The sequence below is a fragment of the Arachis ipaensis genome, chromosome B4, assembly GCF_059453495.1.
Source record: "Arachis ipaensis isolate K30076 ecotype BB chromosome B4, ASM5945349v1, whole genome shotgun sequence".
NCBI lineage: Eukaryota > Viridiplantae > Streptophyta > Magnoliopsida > Fabales > Fabaceae > Arachis > Arachis ipaensis.
In genome coordinates, this window is record NC_142439.1 from 79,558,420 (window position 1) to 79,566,671 (window position 8,252).

The 8,252-nt window shown below is 41.7% G+C and overlaps 1 non-coding gene across 1 annotated transcript; it reads right to left on the reverse strand.

The window, feature by feature from the left end:
- Positions 1 to 1,054: 1,054 nt before the first annotated feature.
- Positions 1,055 to 1,162, reverse strand: LOC148568065 (small nucleolar RNA R71). The gene has a single exon (XR_015882459.1). It is a non-coding gene; the product is annotated as a small nucleolar RNA R71 (small nucleolar RNA).
- Positions 1,163 to 8,252: the final 7,090 nt, after the last annotated feature.

The following is an 8,252-nucleotide window of genomic DNA, read 5'->3' on the forward strand; positions in this document are numbered from 1 at the left end:
GTTACTTGCCTATTAAATTTTAAATTTTAAATTTTAAGAATCATATCTTTTAATTTCTTGTTAGTCAAGTAATCAACTTTAATTTTTAAACTTTCTTTTTGAAAATTGATTTTCAATCGTATCTTCTCAATCATATCTTTTCAATCACATCTTTTACAAAATTAACTCTCAATCATATCTTTTAGATTTCTAATTTCAAAATCTTTTTCAAAAATCACTTAATTACTTTCCTAATCTTAATTTTTGAAAATCTTAATCAAATTTTCAAATATCTTTTAATTATTTCAAAATCTTTTTAATTTATTTTCGAAAATTCTTCCCCTCTTCTCACATCCTTTTATTTAAGGGACTAACACTCCTCCTCAAGGTGCAATTCGAACTCTATCCCTCTTGATAAGTTCGAATTCTCTTCTATCTACCTCCTCCTTCTATTCTTCTTTTCCTCTGACACCTCAAGGAATCTCTATATTGTGACATAGAGGATTCCCTACTTTCTTGTTCTCTTCTCTTTCATATGAGCAGGAACAAAGATAAAGGCATACTTGTTCAAGCTGATCCTGAACCTGAAAGGACCTTGAAGAGAAAGCTAAGAGAAGCTAAAGTACAATTCTCTCTAGAGGGCCTAACAGAGCTTTTCAAGTAAGAAGAAACCATGGCAGCCGAAAACAACAATGCCAACATTGCAAGGAAGGTTCTTGGTGACTTTACTGCACCTACTCCCCACTTCTATGGGAGAAGCATCTCAATCCCTGCCATTGGAGCAAACAACTTTGAGCTTAAGCCTCAATTAGTTTTTCTAATGCAACAGAATTGCAAGTTTCATGGACTTTCATTGGAAGATCCTCATCAGTTCTTAGCTAAATTCTTGCAAATTTGTGACACTGTCAAGACCAATGGGGTTGATCCCGAGGTCTACAAGCTTATGCTCTTCCCCTTTGCTGTAAGAGACAGAGCTAGAACATGGTTGGATTCACAACCTAAAGAAAGCCTAAACTCTTGGGAAAAGCTAGTTAATACCTTCTTGGCAAAGTTCTTTCCACCTCAAAAATTGAGCAAGCTTAGAGTGGAAGTCCAAACCTTCAGACAGAAGAAAGGTGAATCCCTCTATGAAGCTTGGGAAAGATACAAGCAATTGATCAGAAGGTGTCCTTCTGACATGCTTTTTGAATGGAGCATCATAGGTATCTTCTATGATGGTCTGTCTGAACTATCTAAGATGTCATTGGACAGCTCTGCTGGAGGATCTCTTCATCTGAAGAAGATGCCTGCAGAAGCTTAGGAACTCATTGAAATGGTTGTAAATAACCAATTCTTGTACACTTCTGAAAGGAATCCTGTGAATAATGGGACAACTCAGAAGAAGGGAGTTATTGAGATTGATACTCTGAATGCCATATTGGCTCAGAATAAAATATTGACCCAACAAGTCAATATAATTTCTCAGAGTCTGTCTGGAATGCAAGCAGCAACAGGCAGTACTAAGGAAGCTTCCTCTGAAGAAGAAGCTTATGATCCTGAGAACCCAGCAATGGAAGAGGTGAATTACATGGGAGAACCCTATGGAAACACCTATAATCCTTCATGGAGAAATCATCCAAATCTCTAATGGAAGGATCAACAGAGACCTCAACAAGGTTTCAACAACAGACAGAGAATTCTAAGCAAAGCCACTCTGACTTAGCAACCATTGTCTCTGATCTAATCAAAACCACTCAAAGTTTCATGACTGAAACAAGGTCCTCCATTAGAAATTTGGAGGCACAAGTGGGTCATCTGAGTAAGAAAATTACTGAACTCCCTCTTAGTACTCTCCCAAGCAATACAGAAGAGAACCCAAAGAGAGAGTGCAAGGCCATAAACACGTCTCACATGGTCGAACCTGGAGAGGAGGAAGAGGCAGTGATCTCCACTGAGGAAGACCTCAATGGACGTCCACTAACCTTCATGGAGTTCCCTGATGAGGAACCATTGGAATCTGAGGCTCACACAGAGATAATAGAGATTCCATTGAATTTACTTCTGCCATTCATGAGCTCTCATGAGTATTCTTCCTCTGAAAAAGATGAAGATGTTACTGAAGAGCAAGTTGCTAAGTACCTTGGAGCAATCATGAAGTTAAATGCCAGGTTGTTTGGTAATGAGACTTGGGAGGATGAACCTCCATTGCTCATCAAAGAACTGGATGACTTGACTAGGCAGAAATTACCTCTGAAGAGACAAGACCCTGGAAAATTCTCAATCCCTTGTACCATAGGCACCATGACCTTTGAGAAGGCCCTGTGTGACCTGAGGTCAAGTATAAACCTTATGTCTCTCTCTGTAATGGAGAAGCTAGGGATCATTGAGGTACAAGCTGCTAGAATCTCACTAGAGATGGCAGACAATTCAAAGAAATAGGCTTATGGACTTGTAGAGGATGTCTTGGTAAAGGTTGAAGGCCACTACATCCCTGCTGACTTCATAATCCTAGAGAGTGGAAAGTGTATGGATGAATCCATCATCCTTGGTATACCCTTCCTAGCCACAGCAAAAGCTGTGATTGATGTAGACAGAGGAGAATTAGTCCTTCAAGTGAATAAGGACTCCCTTGTGTTTAAGGCTCAAGGATCTCCCTCTGTAACCATGGAGAGGAAGCATGAAAAGCTTCTCTCAATACAGAGTCAAACAAAATCCCCACATTCAAACTCTAAGTTTGGTGTTGGGAGGCCACAACTAAACTCTAAGTTTGGTGTTGAGAGGTCATCACCATGCTCTAAGTATCTGTGAGGCTCCATGAGAGCCCACTGTCAAGCTACTGACATTAAAGAAGCACTTGTTGGGAAGCAACCCAAGTTTATTTATTCTCCATTGTTATTTTATGTTTTCTATAGGTTGATGATCATGTGAAGTCATAAAAACAATTGAAAAAGCAAAAACAAAAGGAAAAATAGAATGAAAAATAGAACACCCTGGAGGAGAAACTTACTGGCGTTTAAACGCCAATAAGGGTAGCAGAATGGGCGTTAAACGCCCAATATGGCACCATTTTGGGCATTTAACACCAGAAATGGGCACCAGACTGGCATTTAACGCCAGGAATGGGCAAGAAGCTGGCATTAAATGCCAAAAATGGGCAGCAACCTGGCGTTTAATGCTAGGATTGGCAGCAAGGGGCATTTTGCACGCCACATGGTGCAAGGATGAGAAATCCTTGACACCTCAGGATCTGTAGACCCCACAAGATCCCCACCTACCTCATCTCTCTCTTTTTTCTTCACCCATTCACCAATCACCTCAATACCTCTTCCCCAAAAAACCCCTCACCTATCAAATCCCACTATTCTCTTCACCACTCACATCCATCCTTCATAAAACCCCACCTACCTCACCATTCAAACTCAAACCACTTTCCCACCCAAACCCACCCATAATGGCCGAAGCATACCCCCCTCTCCACTCCTATATAAACCCATCTTCACTCCTTCATTTTCACACAACATACACACTACCTATCCCCCTTGGCCGAAACACAAAGCCTCCTCCATCTCCTCTGTTTCTTCTTCTTCTACTCTCTTCTTTCTTCTTTTGCTCGAGGACGAGCAACCTTTTAAGTTTGGTGTGGTAAAAGCTAAAGCTTTTTTTTTGTTTTTCCATAACCATTAATTGCACTAAAGGCTGGAGAAACCTCTAGAAAGAGGAAAGGGAAGGCAAAAGCTTCTACCTCCGAGTCATGGGAGATGGAGAGATTCCTCTCAAGGGTGCATCAAGACCACTTCTATGAAGTTGTGGCCAAGAAGAAAATGATCCCCGAGTTCCCTGATGAGGAACCATTGGAATCTGAGGCTCACACTGAGACAATAGAGATTCCATTGAATTTACTTCTGCCATTCATGAGCTCTGATGAGTATTCTTCCTCTGAAAAAGATGAAGATGTTACTGAAGAGCAAGTTGCTAAGTACCTTGGAGCAATCATGAAGTTAAATGCCAGGTTGTTTGGTAATGAGACTTGGGAGGATGAACCTCCATTGCTCATCAAAGAACTGGATGACTTGACTAGGCAGAAATTACCTCTGAAGAGACAAGACCCTGGAAAATTCTCAATCCCTTGTACCATAGGCACCATGACCTTTGAGAAGGCCCTGTGTAACCTGAGGTCAAGTATAAACCTTATGTCTCTCTCTGTAATGGAGAAGCTAGGGATCATTGAGGTACAAGCTGCTAGAATCTCACTAGAGATGGCAGACAATTCAAAGAAACAGGCTTATGGACTTGTAGAGGATGTCTTGGTAAAGGTTGAAGGCCACTACATCCCTGCTGACTTCATAATCCTAGAGAGTGGAAAGTGTATGGATGAATCCATCATCCTTGGTATACCCTTCCTAGCCACAGTAAAAGCTGTGATTGATGTAGACAGAGGAGAATTAGTCCTTCAAGTGAATAAGGACTCCCTTGTGTTTAAGGCTCAAGGATCTCCCTCTGTAACCATGGAGAGGAAGCATGAAAAGCTTCTCTCAATACAGAGTCAAACAAAATCCCCACATTCAAACTCTAAGTTTGGTGTTGGGAGGCCACAACTAAACTCTAAGTTTGGTGTTGAGAGGCCATCACCATGCTCTAAGTATCTGTGAGGCTCCATGAGAGCCCACTATCAAGCTACTGACATTAAAGAAACGCTTGTTGGGAAGCAACCCAAGTTTATTTATTCTCCATTGTTATTTTATGTTTTCTGTAGGTTGATGATCATGTGAAGTCATAAAAACAATTGAAAAAGCAAAAACAAAAGGAAAAACAGAATGAAAAATAGAACACCCTGGAGGAGAAACTTACTGGCGTTTAAACGCCAATAAGGGTAGCAGAATGGGCGTTAAACGCCCAATATGGCACCATTTTGGGCATTTAACACCAGAAATGGGCACCAGACTGGCATTTAACGCCAGGAATGGGCAAGAAGCTGGCATTAAATGCCAAAAATGGGCAGCAACCTGGCGTTTAATGCTAGGATTGGCAGCAAGGGGCATTTTGCACGCCACATGGTGCAGGGATGAGAAATCCTTGACACCTCAGGATCAGTGGACCCCACAGGATCCCCACCTACCTCATCTCGCTCTTTCTTCTTCACTCATTCACCAATCACCTCAATACCTCTTCCCCAAAAAACCCCTCACCTATCAAATCCCACCATTCTCTTCACCACTCACATCCATCCTTCATAAAACCCCACCTACCTCACCATTCAAACTCAAACCACTTTCCCACCCAAACCCACCCATAATGGCCGAAGCATACCCCCCTCTCCACTCCTATATAAACCCATCTTCACTCCTTCATTTTCACACACCATACACACTACCTATCCCCCTTGGCCGAAACACAAAGCCTCCTCCATCTCCTCTGTTTCTTCTTCTTCTACTCTCTTCTTTCTTCTTTTGCTCGAGGACGAGCAACCTTTTAAGTTTGGTGTGGTAAAAGCTAAAGCTTTTTTGTTGTTTTTCCATAACCATTAATTGCACTAAAGGCCGGAGAAACCTCTAGAAAGAGGAAAGGGAAGGCAAAAGCTTCTACCTCCGAGTCATGGGAGATGGAGAGATTCCTCTCAAGGGTGCATCAAGACCACTTCTATGAAGTTGTGGCCAAGAAGAAAATGATCCCCGAGGTCCCTTTTAAGCTCAAAAAAGGTGAATATCCGGAGATCCGACATGAGATCTGAAGAAGAGGTTGGAAAGTTCTCACCAACCCCATTCAACAAGTCAGAATCTTAATGGTTCAAGAATTCTATGCCAATGCATGGATCACCAAGAACCATGATCAAAGTGTGAACTCGGACCCTAAGAATTGGCTTACAATGGTCCGAGGGAAATACTTAGATTTTAGCCCGAAAAATGTAAGGTTGGCATTCAACTTGCCTATGATGCAAGGAGATGCACACCCATGTACTAGAAGGGTCAACTTTGATCAAAGGCTGGACCAAGTCCTCATGGACATCTGTGAAGAGGGCGCTCAATGGAAGAGAGATTCAAGAGGGAAGCCGGTTCAACTAAGAAGGCATGACCTCAAGCCCGTGGCTAGGGGATGGTTGGAGTTCATCCAACGCTCGATCATTCCTACTAGCAACCAGTCTGAAGTTACTATAGACCGGGCTATCATGATTCATAGTATCATGATTAGAGAGGAAGTAGAAGTTCATGAGGTTATATCCCAGGAACTCTACAATGTGGCGGACAAGTCCTCTACTGTAGCAAGGTTAGCCTTCCCTCACCTCATTTGTCACCTCTGCAATTCAGTTAGAATTGACATAGAGGAAGACATTCTCATTGATGAGGACAAGCCCATCAATAAGAAAAAGATGGAGAAAAAGAGAGAACCTCACTAAGAGCATGAGGAATTTCCTCATCATGAAATCCCTGAGATGTCTCAAGGGATGCAATTTCCTCCACAAAATTATTGGGAGCAAATCAACACCTCCCTAGGAGAATTAAGTTCCAACATGGGACAACTAAGGGTGGAGCACCAAGAGCATTCCATCCTCCTTCATGAAATTAGAGAAGACCAAATAACCATGAGAGAAGAGCAACAAAGGTGGTATGCGAAATTGTTACTCTGAGGTTGTAAAATTTGTTGTTCGTTCTCTCCCTGGCAATGGCGCCAATAACTAGTGCACAATACCATGGTCCAAGCATAACTTCACAACTTTGCACAACTAACCAGCAAGTGCACTGGGTCATCCAAGTAATAAAACCTTACGTGAGTAAGGGTCGATCCTACGGAGATTGTCGGCTTGAAGCAAGCTATGGTCACCTTGTAAATCTCAGTCAGGCGGATATCAAATAGTTATGGAGTTTTCGAAAATAATAAAAAATAAACAGAAAATAAAGAGAGAAATACTTATGTAATTCATTGGTGAGAATTTCAGATAAGCATATAGAGGTGCGTTCGTTCCTCTGAACCTCTGCTTTCCTGCTGTCTTCATCCAATCAATCTACTCCTTTCCATGGCTGGCTTTATGTAAGGGCCTCACCATTTTCAATGGCTACTTTTCATCCTCTCTGTGAAAATGGTCCGATGCGCTGTCATTGCATGGCTAATCATCTGGAGGTTCTCGATCATACTGGAATAGGATTCACCCTCCTTTTGCGTCTGTCACTATGCCCAGCACTCGCGAGTTTGAAGTTCGTCACAGTCATTCAATCCCTGAATCCTACTCGGAATACCACAGACAAGGTTTAGACTTTCCGGACTCTCATGAATGCCGCCATCAATCTAGCTTATACCACGAAGATTCTGATTAAGAGATCCAAGAGATACTCTTTCAATCTAAGGTGGAACAGAAGTGGTTGTCAGGCACGCGTTCATGGGGGAATGATGATGATTGTCACGTTCATCACATTCACATTGAAGTACGAATGAATATCTTAGAAGCGGAATAAGTTGAATTGAATAGAAAAACAGTAGTACTTTGCATTAATTCATGAGGAACAGCAGAGCTCCACACCTTAATCTATGGAGTGTAGAAACTCTACCGTTTGAAAATACATAAGTGAAAAGTTCAGATATGGCCGAATGGCCATCCCCCATGATCTGAGAACTAAACATCCTAAGATGTCTAATACAATAGTAAAAAGTCCTATTTATACTAAACTAGTTACTAGGGTTTACAGAAGTAAGTAATTGATGCATAAATCCACTTCTGGGGCCCACTTGGTGTGAGCTTGGGCTGAGCTTGAAGTTTACACGTGGAGAGGTCATTCTTGGAGTTGAACGCCAGTTTGTAACGTATTTCTAGCGTTCAACTCTGGCTTGTGACGTGTTTCTGGCATTTAACTCCAGACTGCAGCGTAGAACTGGCGTTCAACGCCCTTTTGCGTCATCTAAACTCGGCCAAAGTATGGACTATTATATATTGCTGGAAAGCCCTGGATGTCTACTTTCCAACGCAATTAGAAGCGCGCCATTTTTAGTTCTGTAGCTCCAGAAAATCCACTTTGAGTGCAGGGAGGTCAGAATCCAACAGCATCAGCAGTCCTTCTTCAACCTCTGAATCTGATTTTTGCTCAAGTCCTTCAATTTCAGCCAGAAAATACCTGAAATCATAGAAAAACACACAAACTCATAGTAAAAACTAATGAAAACATCCCTAAAAGTAACTAGATTCTACTAAAAACATACTAAAAACAATGCCAAAAAGCGTATAAATTATCCGCTCATCACAACACCAAACTTAAATTGTTGCTTGTCCCCAAGCAACTGAAAATCAAATAGGATAAAAAGAAGAGAAT